The sequence below is a fragment of the Triturus cristatus genome, chromosome 10 (assembly GCF_964204655.1).
Source record: "Triturus cristatus chromosome 10, aTriCri1.1, whole genome shotgun sequence".
NCBI classification, from domain to species: Eukaryota; Metazoa; Chordata; class Amphibia; order Caudata; family Salamandridae; genus Triturus; species Triturus cristatus.
Window position 1 is genome coordinate 818,822,652 of NC_140593.1, and position 17,109 is coordinate 818,839,760.

Here is a 17,109-nt window from a genome sequence, read left to right on the forward strand (position 1 = left end):
CACCAGTTCGAAGTCAAGCCCAGTTTCCGACGAGTCGAGTCCAGTCCGGTTCAAGTTCAAGTTACCGAGGCCTTCCGTTTCCGAAGCTACCCGGTGAGTACCATTACTGGGGAGGCATTTCTGACGTGCACATAGGTTGTGCCGGTCAAGACGGGTTTGGGTACACAAATCCGGTCTGCACTGTTTTAGCAGTGTATCTGTACTGTTTAGCAGTATATCAAGTATTCCGAAGTATCTAGTTATTGTCAAGAATTAAGCTTGGTGATTAGTTATGCAGACGATCATCATTGTTGTTTCAGTTAAAGGTTTAATGTTTAATGTTTAATGTGTTTAAAAACGTCCTGCATATTGTGGTATGAATGGTTGTTCATTATTGTGCTTTTGTATTAAGTGTGTTCAAAATTAAGTATCGGATCAGTTGCCAATATGCCGCTCTTTTCGAAATTAAGACAGATCACTACTAGAAAAGGGGTTCTCGAAGAAGCCGTCCCTATTCCTCCTAGGGATACTCCAGGGCACTTCATGTATCACAAACATGGCTTAGACGCTATATTATTTCTTGATTTATGGGTAGACTACACCAAGGGATTACCAGAAAGTCAGAGGTGGCCCGCAGCGGGGACCTGGGATGCAGAGTGCATCATGAAAGTCGAGGAAGAGTTATGGAAAAGGAAAGTCAGACAGTCACAGAAAGACGCCGTTGAGTTATGGCGTAAAGAATCTCATAGACGCACAGAAAAAGCACGTAGACAGGAAGAAAAGAATAAAGAAAGTTCAAATAAAGTTCGAGAAAATCTATTAATTGAGGAAGGTATCCGAGTGAAATCAGAACAAGTAGACAGACAAAGAAATGCCCTTATGAATGGTATGTATCCCCTTCTGGCCGAAGGATTACCTAAGGCTACTCCAGAGATACCGAAAGACTTGCCACCCCCATTATTCCCAATTAAGGTACACCCTAAGGGGCATCCTAGAACCGCAGAAGATGTTTTTCTTTCCTCATATTTAGATGACGCAGCTCCCGAGTATACTAATTCCGCCCCGCATAGACCGCATACCAGGGAGGTCCAACGCCAAGATCCAGTACCCGTATCCCTACAGCAACAAATCGAGTCACAAGTTCCGGCAAGCACATCTGTTTCTGCCTCCGTCCCTACAGCTACTTCTATAGCTGTGTCCACACCTGTAGTTGCTGTGTCACGTTCGACGAATCCTTTCACACCCGACACCCCAGATGGGGCCACGGGAGGTGCTACCAATATTTTTTCTACGCCACCCAGAATAAATAAACTTACTTTCCAAGAGTCAGCACATTCACGTACACCCAAACTCATAAGTGCCCGTACGCTGAAGGAACTTCTTATAGATTGCAGATATGACCCTGTGCCCGGTAAAGAGGACGAAATGACCCTGGCATCATTGCGTATCAGACGAGCCGCAGTGTATTTAGGGAAGTTACCAGGAATGACTGCGCATCTAGATAAAATATATCATTTTGTCCAAACAGGGCGAGATCCAGAATGTATTAACAGAGCTATGGAATACCAGAAAGTAGAGATACAGGGGGAACTGTTACGTTTCCTCATAAACTGTGTGATCAGAAATCAAGACCGACCGGGGGTAGACCCGGAAGCAATGCAAATTCTTATAAGATGGAGCCAGAATATATCAGAAGGGAGACATGATAAGCAAAATTGTATAATAGCCATGTGCCGAAAGATCCGTAAAGAAATAGAACGCCTACACGAAGAGAGATTAGAGGCAGACGAGTTCGAACAAAGCGAGGAAGAAGGGTCAGGACTGTCCACGGGACAGTCGGACACCATAGCCTATGTAGGTAGAGGAAGATCTTGTAATAGGAATCAGACTAGATGTCATACTGACGCAATACGTCCGATATGTCCAGATAATAACAGAAATTTCCAAATACCTATAATTAATATAAGGTCTAACGAGCATTCGTTCCAAACCGCCGACAAGCTACTCCGAGAACGAAGGGGTTATAATTTTCTCGATTCTATGGATGAACAAGATTTAGCCAGGGCAGCTGTCCATTGGGTGGACAGTCCCGGAAAATATAGTGATGATACAGTAGTACGCACATTTTTGAATCTCACCCCAGATGAACAGAGGTTAGCTGGGATTTATATGATTCAACAACTCATTATACTATATCGAAGTCAGCATTCGGACCCTGGTCCCTTACCTGACATATTGACTGAATTACTTATGAATAAATGGAGAGGTGCAGGTACTAAATTAATTAAAGAAATTCTAGAATCAAGAAAGCAGTATATTCTTTTTGTATGCTCAGAGCATGTCTCATTGCCCGTCAAGGAAAGAACCACGTATCACATGGATAGACAGAATCCCTTACGAGAAGTGCACCCAATAAAAGGCGAGGACAACGAGTTTAGGCGCGTATTTGTATATACGCCCATATCAAAAATAGAATTGTTACAAATGAAGAAAGTGGTACCCAGTCATGACAAAGATCCAGCGGGTTTTCACCGAGAAATTAAAGACATGTTACTCATGGGAGAGTATACCTATCCCGACATTATGACAATATTAAAGGTATTGATGCCTGCTGGCATTTATGAGAAACTCAAGGAAAAAGAGTGGGAGGTAGGAGACCAAAAGATAGAATGGTCAGTGTTAGAAGCGGAAGAAAAGGCCCGAACTGCAGGAGCAGGACTTGGGGATAAAACTAAAGCATTACCAGGTTTATTAGTACAGGTACTGCCGCGTTTGTTAACTACGAAAAAGGAAGATTGGGGTACAATTTCAGCCTGTAAGCAGAAGCAAGATGAAGACACTAGTGATTACTATGCCCGATTTGAAAAATGTTTTGGTATAAATAGTGGCATAAAAGCAAGTAGCGAATCATACCCGCATCTGTTTGTGACAAAATTAGTAGAAAATGCCCTGCCCCCAGTAAAGAATAGAGTATTAAAATTCGAGAGTACCTGGCAAGGTAATACTCCATCACAAATGTTACAAATGTTACAGTACCATCACAATAGAATTAGAGAGGAACAAGAACATGAACACAGACGCATGAAAGACACGAAAATGAAAATGCTAGTTTCCCAGACAGTTCCAGCTGAAGGACATAAAAAGGGTATGACACATTCCGATTCAGCAGGACCTGTAAAAGGGACATGCAATTATTGTAAAAAGCCAGGTCATTACGTACACGACTGTCCAGTTTTAAAACATAATATCGCCATAGGTAAAACACAAGAAAGATCACGGCCACTCAGACAAGATCAGAATGAACCAGGAGCTCCGCAGCATGCCCAGGCCATGCCAGCCGCACAACAGCCAATACAGTTTGTGCCAGCTGCACCACCGTTGCCTGTTGCTGCCACACAGACAACAACACGACAAATGTATCAGACCGCACAGTATGAATATCCTGAGTATCAGCGTTACGCATGAACTAGCCTAGAGAGGGAAGTTGACTTACCCCTTATCGAGATTCCTGTAGATCAAGAAGGACCTTATGTACATAGTGAATTATTAGGCCAAGATAGAAAATTTTTACTCGATACAGGGGCAAGTCGAACAACTATAAAACGTAGTGAAGTTCCAGGGGCACCCCTCTCAGGCTCTCAGAATATTTCCCTTGGTTTTTCAGGAAAACCTATTGTTAATGAAGTATCACAGCCTCTTCCACTTACGATAGGACCTCTGACCCGAACTACAGATTTATTGCTTACTAAATCATGTCCAGAAAACTTGTTAGGGATAAAAACTCTGAAAGCTCTAGGAGCTATAATATGTTGTTCTCCGGAAGGAGTAAGGTTGTTTTTACGTGATTTTAAAGGTCACTATGTGTCTAGAGACATGGATTCCCGACTGCAGACTTTACCTACACATCTATGGGCACAAGGCCCTACTGATGTTGGTTGCATGAATATTACACCATATCGAGTCACATTAAAGGCAGGAGTGGTGCTACCACGAATACGACAATACAAGTTACCACCAGATGCTGTAGTGGCTTTACTACAAATCATTGACGAGCTCATTGCCCAAGGAGTAGTTGTGGAAACAGACTCCAATGTATGTAATTCACCGATAATTCCGATTCTTAAACGAACAGATCCTAAGGCCCCGCCAGTATATCGATTGGTTATTGATCTGCGCGAGTTAAACAAATGCATTGTGCCACAATTTCCTGTGGTCCCAGATATCTCGTCATTACTGACAGCTATTGATTCCGAAGCAACATTCTTTACTGTAATTGATCTCAAGAATGCCTTTTTCAGCGTCCCAATAGATCCGGAAAGCCAATATTTGTTCGGATTTAGTTTAAATGGGCGTAGCTTTAAATTCTCACGCGCACCTCAAGGATTTACAGAAAGCCCCAGCATCTATAGCCAAGCACTGAAACGAGAACTAGATAGTATCCACATGCCAGTTAACACTGCCTTGCTTCAATATGTCGATGATCTGCTGATCACCGCGAGAAGCGAACCCGAATGTGAGAAAGCATCACTGACAGTTTTACAATTTCTGGCCGAAAAGGGGCACAAAGTATCCCCTTCTAAGCTGCAATTCTGTGTCCAGCGAGTTGTTTATCTTGGACACTCGCTGTCCAAGGAGGGAAGGCAGCTTACACCCGACCGTATTCAGTTAATAGCTAACATGCCAATACCCAAGACACAAAAGGAAGTACGAGCTTTCATAGGCCTCACTTCATATTGTAGGCAGTGGATCCCTCAGTATGCATTTCTAGCAAAACCACTCATTCAATTGACAACACAGGAGGCAGCCACATCGACTGTCCTCCCTTGGACCCAGGAACATACACAAGCTTTTGAAAGCCTAAAGAAAGCTTTATGTCAAGCACCTGTTTTAGCAACGCCATGTTACAGAAAACAGTTTACACTCTTTGTTACAGAACGCGAAGGTACTGCCTTGTCAGTACTCACACAGGAACAAGCAGGAGCACACAAACCATGTGCTTATTTTTCTAGTACATTAGATCCCGTAGCTCAGGCTTTACCTGCATGCCTGAAATCAGTAGCAGCGACAGCTTTAGCAATCAGACAAAGCGATGCCATAGTGTTAGGACATCCATTGACAGTTCAAGTACCACACGCAGTAGAGGTTCTTGTAAATAGAACGCAAACACAACACTTGACTATAGCGCGACTTACAGGGTACGAACTTACATTGTTTCAGCCACATATAGAAATCAGACGCTGTAACACATTGAGTCCTGCCACACTTTTGCCAGTAACCGGAACAGACCCACTAGCTCATGACTGTATTGAAGTTATTACAATAACGACAAAACCCAGACAAGACTTAACCGATGTCCCATTGTCAGATCCAGACCTGACATTGTATGTAGATGGTTCATGTATGAGAACAAGCACAGGAGAGTTAGTGGCCGCTTACGCAGTCACAACAGATACTAAAGTCATTGAAACTAATCGTATAAATACTTTGTCAGCTCAAGCCGCAGAGCTTATCGCTCTGACACAAGCCTGTATTCAAGCCACGAATAAAAAAGTCAACATATACACTGATTCACGTTATGCATTCGGAGTCGTACATGACTTCGGCGTGCTGTGGCGAGAGAGAGGTTATTTAACTTCCCACGGTGCCCACATTCAGCACGGACCCCTCATTCATGCCTTATTAGATGCAATACATCTACCCACTGCAATATCAATTATGAAATGTAAGGCTCATACGAAGGTTACTGATATCATTTCCCAAGGCAATGATCTAGCCGACAGAACAGCTAAACAGACTGCTCAAACTCAAACCCCCGACATGACAAAGACAATAGTCCCGACACCGACACATTGTATGACAGTTAAAGATCCTACTCTTGACGTAATTGACATACAGACACATGCTACACCAAACGAAATAAAGAAATGGACTGAATTAGGAGGGATCCAAACGGACCAAGGATGGATGATGAAGGAAAAGTCTGTATGGTTCCTTCCTGATTCAATGGTCCAAGTTGTAATTAACACTATACATAGTCCAGCGCATCTAGGAGAAAAAGCCATGCTAGACAGCATTCAACACATTTGGTTCAATAAACATTTACGAGCAGCAGCCAAACAAAAGGTCCGTACCTGTATGATCTGTTGTCAGTTTAACCCAGGAAAAAGCGTTCCCGTAGAAGAGGGTGGATTTCATCCCCCTAATCATCCTTTTGAAGTACTCCAGATGGACTATATCCAGATGGAACGATGTCGAGGATTCAAATATGTTCTCGTAGTTGTCTGCGCTTTGTCCCGTTGGACAGAGGCATACCCGGTTTCAGATTACACTGCCCCGACTACTGCCAAACAGTTGGTTCGAGAATTCTTCCCACGATACGGTTTACCACGTGTTGTTCACTCAGATAACGGCCAGCCGTTCTCATCCGAATTAATGAAACACGTTTCACTTCTGTTAGGATATCAGTGGAAATTCCACTGTGTTCGACACCCCGAGGCAGCAGGTCTCGTAGAAAGACATAATCAGATACTGAAAATCAGATTGTCCAAAATATGCAGAGAGAAAGGTGTCGACTGGGTAGTAGCGTTACCAGTTGCACTCTTTTACATGAGAATGGTAGCACACTCTCGAACAGGGCTATCCCCGTATGAGGTGATCTTCGGCAGACCACCAAATATGTGGGGGACGCCTATACCACGCAAAATAACTGATATTGACTGTAATATGCTGACAGATTACCTGGCTTCCTTGATGTCTGCACTACAATCTTGTCGTTCACAGGTTGCTGCAGCATTTCCCGACAACACTGAGGTGAAACCCCATGACGTAGTTCCGGGTGATTTCGTATTTGTGAGAAATTTCGACCGAAAGACTCAGCTGGAGCCCAGGTGGAAGACACCCAAGTTGGTTCTGCTGACCACAAGAACAGCCGTGAAGATCGAGGGCCGCAAGGGCTGGATTCATTCAAGTCATATCAAGAAATTTCATGGACTATCCTCGGATATAGACATTGTGCCCTGCATTCCCTCACAGACTGATTCAAAACTTCCTTTTGTTGAACAGAATAACTCTGAAAACTACAAACTAAAGCTTAGGCCCAACAAGTCGAGCAATTTGATTGTTTAAGTCCTCTCCAAGGTGAAGCGGTTGAATTGTCTCTGACATGTATCCCTTGGACCTGAGTAGAGAAAATACCCGGAAAATGTTGAAACGACAGGCGTATTGTAAATCACTGCGTAGCCACTGCATAGTGACATTATTAATTTTGTTTTTCTTGAGTCTTTTAATAATTACTGCAAGTATATTGTTGCACATATATTATCCTATTTCTAGACATGTTTACAATGTTACCGCAGAACATTCTTTTAGTGACTTACCTCCACATGAATTGTCTTATAGACTTGCGCTGCGCAATAACACTTTCATTAGTATGTTACATCATTCCCATCAGACTAGTAATGCCACCAATTGTTGGGTGTGTGGTCGACTCCCTCCCTATCAGAATTATGAAGGAGTCCTGCCATTCTTTCCACATCCATTTACACATAATGGCTCCTGTGGAGCATGGTTTAGTTTAATCAATTCCATAGACTCAGACACAGCAGTTTACCAAGATCATTGGGTATGGGGAAACCTGAACCTAGTTTTACTCAAGGTCTGCTACCCTGACAAGGAGGGTCGCCCCAAGAGAACAGGAACTGATCTAGAAAATGAAGTATATGGATTAGGTAATTTTATACCTAATCTCATGATTCTAAATGTCGAATCCGAAGTTGAACTAGTCTTACCCACCATGTCAGTATTCCCAGCGAAGGGTGAATTGTGTGTAAGAAAGGTTGGTTCCATACATATGGGCCATAGTAAATGCACCACTATAGTAGAATTCAGTGATCAAGACAAATCTTCATTTAGAGCTTATCGCCACTCCTACTTTATATGTGGTCAGACTCCATATATGCGTCTACCTCTAGATTGGGATGGTACCTGCTACATTGCATTTCTTTTGCCACCTGTTTTCCTAGCTCCTCCTGATTATTACAGAAATATTCATTTAGTACACAACAGAGAGCGGAGAGATCTCCCCATTGTCGATTACACTGAGACGGCATGGGACAAGTATGTAGATTTTAATAAAGGCATCTTTCCTTATATAGGTACTGTTACTAATAGTAAGCTGATACGTTGATTAACTAGAACCCTTGAAGCAGTAGTGAATGAGACTATTTCCGCCTTAGGCAATTTAACGGAAGAGCAGTCTGCTATGCGGATTGTTGTGCTTCAAAATCGTCTTGTCCTTGACGTCATCCTGGCTGATAGGGGCGGAGCTTGTAGGGTCATCGGATCAAGCTGCTGCGTATTCATACCAGAAAATTCGCCATCAGTATATAAAGCCATAACTCGCCTTCATAAGATTGTAAACCGGATACACCAGAACCCAGGCACTTGGACTTGGTCCAGTTGGTTTTGGAGTGTGGTATCTGCCTGGGGATGGAGAGTTCTATCCTTCCTAGGTATTGGCCTTCTCATACTATTCAGTTGCTGTCTATGTCTACAATGTGGACCAGTGATTTGTGGTCTGTGTGCCACATCGTGTATTCCACCACCAAGATTTCATTCGTCACGGAAGAAGAAAGAAGAACAAATGATGCTATATGAACAGATCAATGGATTGATGAAGATTGATATCTCTTAACGGGCAAGTAGGGGACAAGGAGGGAATGTGGAAATATGGATTTTTCTGGTCAGTTATGTCCCCTATCTTGGACCCCAACGGTTCTATGTGCATGTCACAAGTACATGTATGTTCCCTCCAGTTCCAGTTATGAAGACGCAAATACATGTGCGTCCACCGTCAACATGTCCTCTGTCAGATCCGCCATGAATAGGCCGGATATTCCATTCCTAAATATGAAAGGCCACCGGCTTTATATGGTTCACTTATGCCATTTTACAGTCCAGGCAAGTAGGCCCTGATTCTGTCATCAAACTCTTCTTGCCTTCTGCCTCTGAAAGCTCCAGTCTGAGCCTGCATCTGTGACCATGAACTTTGTCTCATTCTCTGCGCGGCTCACGAAGCCTGACATCAGCCTATTCTCTGCCAAGAACTGTATTTCACCTTCGAATTATCTACTTCACTCCTTAGCCGATGCATTCCTGTCTAGCAGCTTAAGTAAACATTCTTCCAGCTACTGAGCAAAGGCCCGGCTTCTCTGTCCTCATGCAAGTAATTCATAGCCCTGTTACCATGGAATATTCCTACCCCCTCACATTTAGTGTAGACACTTAGACGCTTGTACACGCACGCACAGTCAGTATAGAATAGATTCTGTCCGAGAGTCCTTCTTTCTTGGATAACATAGTTCTTTAAACATAGGATGTTAGATATGATTTGGGATTAGGTTGACTTGACCCCCCAGACTTTTTGTCTCCACATGTAGAGCTAAATGTCAAGTCCCCTTCACCCCCTAGTTGCACGTCAATTACACGTCATACTGCTGCGCGCGCATCTATGCCAAGTATTATCTTATAGATCCACCTATATGTGACATCATAACCAATTATGTTCCTTTTTACTCCTTATTACACCCATTTCTTGGTTACGCAGATAAATCGTCATTTTCCTTATCAATTGTTACGCCTACTGCATTCGCTTCATTGTAATGTATGTACTATAAAAGTCATTTCATGTCAATAATGTATGTACTTCACTTCCTGAACCTCCGTGGTGATGGAACTTGGAGCAACCGATTATAATCGATTATTGGAATAAAGCCCATTCCGAACCTCTAATACCACGGATTCTGCCTCTCATTTTACTGAGCTATTTTATTATGTTTCTGTATCAAATTAAGTCCAGGTAAAGGAATTTTATTTACCACAGTAGTAGTAAAAAAAAATACTTTATTGTATTAATCATTTGATTACAATAAATAGAGAATAAGCAGGCATAAAAAAATGGAATAAAAAAATCACATATTTTCCATGCGTAATATCATAAAAAAGAAGATATACATAGGTCGTGATACCTATTTTTGCATGTGTATACAGATCTGATAAAAACCATCTAGTCGTGTAACGTTTTATAAGCATGTTCTAAAAACTGTACCATCCTTCTGATTGCACTTTCCCCTGTGAGCCTAAAACAGTAAGGTATAGCCTCTGTAGTTGTTCTTATTTTGGCATTATTAAACATGGGGCTTAAATATAACCTCCGTGTGGGCAACAGTCTCGGGCAAATGCATATTAAATGTTCAAGAGTTTCCTTGCCGATTCCACAAAGCAGACATCCCTGAGTGTCTTTAAGAGCCTTATTCCAAGTCCCTTCAAACTCCCCTATCGGAATATAGAATTGTCTGAACCTTTGGTATTTCCTTTTAATGTAGCTGGTCAGATTCCATCCCAAGTATTCTTGAGCCTGCAAGGTATATGTGTCAATTATTAAGTCTGTGTGTTTATATTTCCCGGCTTGAAGACAATCTGAATTCCACTGTGTTAACTTTAATGTTTTACATATTTGTTTTTTCCGCACATCCCTGGTCATTCGTCCCATCTCTTGTATATCAGGCAGTTCATAAGAGTCTATTTCCATCATTATGGTAGAAAGTTGCAGATCTCTTACTTTTTTACTCCGGAGTTCCTCCATTATTAGATATTTCAATGTGCATGAATCGGCCTTAGCACAATCGATAATATAGTTAACACAACTGATCTTATGCAGCATTTCCAGAGATTTTAGGCCAAATTCCAACCGTACCATACAATGTGGAGTAGCCTGTCCTAAATGGAATATGGTGCGTACGCATTTCATAAAACATTTTTCGAGATCAAAAATGACTTTCTTATTCATGGCAGGAGATGCGTACAATAGAAACTGAATCATTTTCATCTGTAAAGCTTTTAGAGATGGGATAATTGCATTCCCTCCGCACAGTTTCATAAATCTCGCAATTGATTTTGTGATAGTTATAGATTTTACACTTTTACAGACCGTATGGTTTAACCATGATAACTTTTTGGCAAATGTTACGCCAAGGTAGTTATATTGGTCCACTACCTCGATTGGATTTACTCCTAAAGTCCACATTTTTGATTGTGTAGACCGGCCAAACGTAACAATTTTCGTTTTAGATAAGTTAGCTATCAAACCATTCATTTTGTTATATATATCTTGTTGGTTCAGTTGATGCTGTAATCCATTAGAAGTTAAGGATAAAATTACTAAATCATCGGCATATGCTAGGTATGGTATTTTTTATCCCCTAATTTAGGTGCCACACCCATATCTGAATTTAACACCGAGTCGATATCTGCAATGTACAAAGAGAATACCAGAGGCGCAAGGACACAGCCTTGTTTAACACCGTTAGTGGTATCCATTTTTGGAGATAGTGTATTGTCATTAGCCAGATTCACCCTGACCCATGTATCCGAGTGCAGGCCAATAATAACATTTAGAAGGTTCAAATCGACCTCGCATGCAGTTAATTTATTCCACAGCCTTTGCCTGTTGACCTTGTCGAATGCTGTGGAATAGTCCACAAAGCAGGCTTTTCTGCATTTGCATGTGAATGTATGGGTCAAGTCGAATGGGGACAAATGAGGGAATATGTCCGGCAATGGGTTTTCTATTTCTGAGGGCCCATTCATAGAGAAATGATGATGAGTACTCAAGTGCGGTGACGCATGTGGCCAAATGCATCGTAAAGCAGACACTATTTTTAACTTACATTTCTAACTTGGAGGAAGGCCATGTTGCAGTAGTAATCTAAAAGTTGAAAAAATATATAAAAACTGTGAGCCACTGCAAAAAAAAGTATTGAGTCTTCTGGCAGCACCTTGTAGTTTCTGGGCTATCGAAAAATAAATAAATAAAATCAAAATGGGTAGTGAGACGTGGCTCATCGGTGATAAGGTTACAGGAGTACAAAGAGAGTGCATAAGAGGGGCAGAGGAACACGCAGGGGACGAAGTGGGGAAAGAAATTACCTCCCATAGAGTGGTGCATACAAATGAAACAAGCACTGGGAAAGCCAATAAGACTGGCGTTCAATGGCAGCCTTTTGTTTTTGTCAGTGCTTGTTTTGTCATGGGGTTTGTAAAACTGTATTGTTGTAGGAGCTCTCAGGCTCTTGTTAATATAAAAAAGATGCATAGAAGCAAAAATCTTACTTTGGTCTAAAAAATCACACATTGCCATAGTAAGGCTGGTAGTGACGAGAACCACTTTGTGTCCAGATGTGATATTTGAGAAAGAGCAGAATGCCGTCACTCACAGTAAAATTAGCTACTGGCTTAAGTGGGTTGATTAAGTGCCTAGGTGTTGCTGTGGGCAAAACAAAATGTGTCATTGACACAGCAACAGAACAATGGATGAACAGTGCAAGAAATAAGTATATTATACTGGGTCGCCACTGTGTAGGTATAGTGAGGACCTAGTTACCGTAGGAGGCTGATTTTTTTTCTTCCAGTTTGACGAATCTTCACAAAACTTTCTTTAAAAAAAAGTTCATCCACCTCAGCTCCTTTCTGTAAAATTATGGGGTGATCCATCCAGCGAGGGCAAAGAAAAAAGGGGTTTCTGAAACGCAATTTCCCCATGCAATTTCTACATGGATTTTTGGACAGCGCTACAGCCAAAACAGCTGAACGGAATTATTTCAAATGTGTCAGAAAGCTAGATCTTGACCGAGAAAACATACTTTTTTGTGATTTGGTGTAAATCCCTTCAGTCGTTTTTGAGAAATCAAGGTAAAAAATGTATAGATATCTGAAAGGTTAGGTTCCTGGGGTCTCTCACAGAAATCCTGCAAGCGCACAACTTCAAATAAAAGAACAACCTGATTGGTCAAAGAGACTTTTCTTCCCATCGGCTGCCTCGGTCCTGCAAGTCCTGCGGGAGCTCTAGCTCTGATTGGCTGGCCGCAACATGAAGATGTTGTGGCTGTGATTAGGGGACTCAGGGACTCAGGAACTCAGTCCCTTGACCGGAAAAAAAATAAAACTAAGGTAAAAGGGGCAGGGTGGGGGTACCTTGACCTCCTGGACCTTGTTAAGAGTGGGTCACAGAGGGACCACCCCTTGAACCAATAAAGTTTTGTCACGGACACAATTTTCCTGAGTAAGCTCTGGTACATGGATGAACTTCCCCAAGCCAATAGAGTCACTGGGGACCCCATCCTTGTGGCCTCTGGTGGATGCCCTAGTACCCATCCGTGGTACACACAAAATAATGTGTTTGTGGCCACAGGGAGAGTACTATGGCCCCTGTTGACTACCCTCATGTACCCATACTAGGTGCGTCGGGACCCGGCATTGCCCCTACCCGATGGCAGCAGGTATTTTTTTAACTGCTCCAGCTGGGCAGGAACAATCTGAGCTTCCCTGCCTGCAAAATGCGTACAAGGAAACTAATGTCTGCTCCCACCATGTGTGAGCATTTTTAAAGCTACTGTCAGGTGGGAGGAGCCATACCTTCATTGCCCACACTCCTGTACGCATGGAAACTACTGTGTACGGGGGTGGGCTCCCCAGGACACAGCCATTCAGCCGGCCCTTGGTGATGGGTCCCTAGGGCCTTAACAGGCTTGGATAGAGGGGCCACATGCTCCCTTCCCTTATTTTAAAGTATTGGCACTGGGGTGGGGTGTCCCTGACTTGTGCACCCACTCCCCTTTAATACAAAATCAGCCCTGGTGGGTGTAGTTCCGGGAATCAAAACTGGCTCGGGAGGAGGGCTCCACTCATGCCCCCTTCCCAAAAGTAAATAAAAAGCAATTGCAGTGATTTAAAAAAAAAAAAAAAGAAAATTGCTGCAATCCTGCTGGACTTCCACGGGAATAGTGGGGGAATTGTAGCAACAATCCTGAGTTGTTTTAAATTTAGGGCACAGTGTGCATCCCTCTGGGACCCTCGGCAAGGGCTATGGGGCAGTGTGTTTCTACATTGCCCTCTTATATGTTGTTTTTTTAAAACGAACTCAGGACAGGGAACTGTGGTAGCTGACATTCCTCTTGGAATGTCTGTATGTCATTGAGAATGTGTAGAGCTGACTTGGAATGTAAATGCAGAGAAGCTGTGAGGCAATGCATGGGGCAGTTGGATGAGATCTTCTTCCTGTGAATAAAGAACCTATCTTGATAATCATCTCATCTGAATACTAGAGTACTTCTCTGATTACTACACTGGCAACAGGACGCAAGGAAAGGAAAGAAGATCTCAACACAGCGATTTTCTAAGGATACAAGAAGTCCACTCATCCTACTCTTGATAACCATCTCATCTGAATACTAGACTGCTTCTTTGATTACTAGAGGGACTAAGTCTCTGAGTGCTGTAATGACTACCGGCAAAAATATTCTCATGTTGCAGGCAGCCAATCAGAGCACTCGCCCCAGCAGGAGCCTTACACCCATGGGAGCAAGTTTGCCCAAGTGAAAAAGCCCCATAGGCCAATCAGAACTCTTTATTTATTTAAGTTATGGTTTGAGGGCTTACCACAAGAGTCCCTAGAACCCAACCGTCCAGATATACAAATATTTTTGATCAATAACTAGTTAATGAATTTACACCAGATCACATAAAGCGCGCTTTCTTGTCCAAGATCTAGCTTCCAGACAAATTTGGTGTCATTCCGTTCAGTAGTTTTTGCAGTATTGCTTTTCAAAAAAGTCTATGGAAAATGCATGGGGATTTTGCGTTTTGGGGCCCCATGTTTCTTTCGGCCCCTGCTTAATGGATATCCCGGAAACTTTCCATGTACAAACTAGGTAAAAAGAAAACACCTTTTCGGAAAGTTTCATAGAGATTCATCAAATGACACCAAAGTTATTAGCTAAACAAAAAAGGCATTTCCTATTGAAGCGTTAAACCAATTATAATGGCACAGTGGTGACAACTCTGGCTAATATGTATAATTTTAGTAAAATACCAAGTTCTTGGTTAATGCAAGCATTGGTGCACCAATAGGTCTCGCCTATGTGAGATCTATCAACTTTGTCAATGTTTGGTTAGCCATGTTGCACAGCGTGGCTGCTGTGCAGCAGAGCTGAAAATAAAGAAACAAGTATTAGCAAAACCAATAGGTCTCTGCAATCCGAGAGCTATAGGCATTGTCAATGTTAATGCGTTTGTGTACGGTGCTATAGTTAGGGGTAGTCTACAAAATAACACAGTCAAGTCACAGACATATCAGGGGCACACTTTCTTTCTGTTTCCCAGTGATTCTGGGTAGGAATAAGATCCAGAGTCAATAATGCGGGTGCACTGCAATGAATTGTGTTTAATGTCTTTTTAGGTTTGACACTGTTGATGGCGTTTATAATATTTTGGGCATGAACAAGATAGTCCGGATTTTACTAAACTGCTCCCGGGTTTGTTAACAACCATTGGAGAGCTGTTGATAAACCGTAGACTAATGGAGCTGTATTTCCATACGAAATAATTACCCCTGTTCGATTATGTAGTTTATTTTAGACAAAATTTCACATATTAGGTCAAAACAAGATTAAAGGGGTACAGTACAGCTGTGAAGTGCTGAGGTGAAAATCAGTGGTTGGAAAATGATACGATGCTATAGTGAACTACTGGACATATAGAGGTGTTGTTCTGAGAAAAGAGTGAAACGTGGCTATGAAATGAATAATAAACTATTGAGAGGAAAATAAAACAGCATTGAAAATATAGCAGTAAAACACTCCGAGTTGAAACATTTAAAGACAATATACACTTGGCCTTGGAAGCTGCTCTCCATAGCTGTCATTTTGGGAACACCACACTTCTGCCTGTGTGGCCAGTTACTGGCCATGGAATACCAACTCTTAAACAGCAGTTGAAGTGCATTAAAAAAAGTATTTGAATTGTGATGCTGCATGCAATGGGAGTGGGGTCCGTGAGTGTGGCGTTGGGGTCAAAGGTGTGGCTAAAAAACAAAATATTCCGTACTTTTTTTGGTGTTACACTGTCAGATCCCTACATATAAAATAATGGGCAGCTTAAATAAAAAATAGATTTCAAAAAGTTGTTACTGTGGGAAATGCACAATAGTACATTATAAAACCTCTATTAGTCAATGCTCCTTAAATGTCTGTGTGTAACCAGAGAGCCACAGAATTAAATATTGGTTGGTGAAGTGGAGAATAGTGGCTTGTGTATTTTTAGTGATACGAGGTCACAGCCTGTGACAGAAAGCACTGTGACCATGTAAGTCATTATTTTAAACTTGCATTAGACACAGTATAGGATAGATTGCTAAAAAATGCGTATGAAAGTTTAAGGAAAAATGCTGCTTCCATAATATAGATTTCAGTATTGCACAGATTGTACATATAGCAATTTTCTACATAACTGTCCCTTCAACACCTCAGGGGTAGTAAGCGCTATATAAATACAATTATTAAAAGCACGCAATTCACAGCTCAGTTGTTAACTCTTTGCACTCCCACTCAAAAAGAATAAATCTTTGTCATCACTAAGCTTCAAGTGATTCGATCAATTAAAGCCAGTACCGGCTCCCAAGCATCCCTAACGTTTACAGATTACCCTTTACATTTGCAGATTAACTCGCTGCGCACATTTGAATTCTTTCAGGCAAGCAGTCACCCTGGCAGGAAGGCTTGTTTAGCTGAATGCCCGGCTTCGGTTTCACAGCACAAGAGACTACCCGAATGACACTTTAGCTGAAGCATTAAAATAACTGGAATTAACCATCTCAGCATGGTTGTCTTTTTATAAAAAGTAGGGGAAAGTTTTTCATACATCAAAAAGTCCCAATGAATAAATAATTATTAAGAAGCATCATCGTGCATTTGTCACAGATCACTTGACAAAGAAAGCAGAGGTTGGCTTGTTTCTCCTTCTGGGTCATAAAATCATTACAGCATTATACATTGTGGACTCGGTTCTTGGGCAAATAGCCTGCATTTACCCAAACCTCCATTAGAGAGAGCTTCTCAGCAACATCTTATCAACACAGCTGCCCTCTGCTCTGCTTTGTGCCTCTTGTTAAAAATAAAAAAAACAAGCACTGCACACTGTACAAAAAGTAGAACCACGTGCACTGCAGCATATGCAAAGTAACATCAAGGTGTCAGAGAGATGAGGAAGCTGCCTGGAGAAGAGACCCACAACAGGATG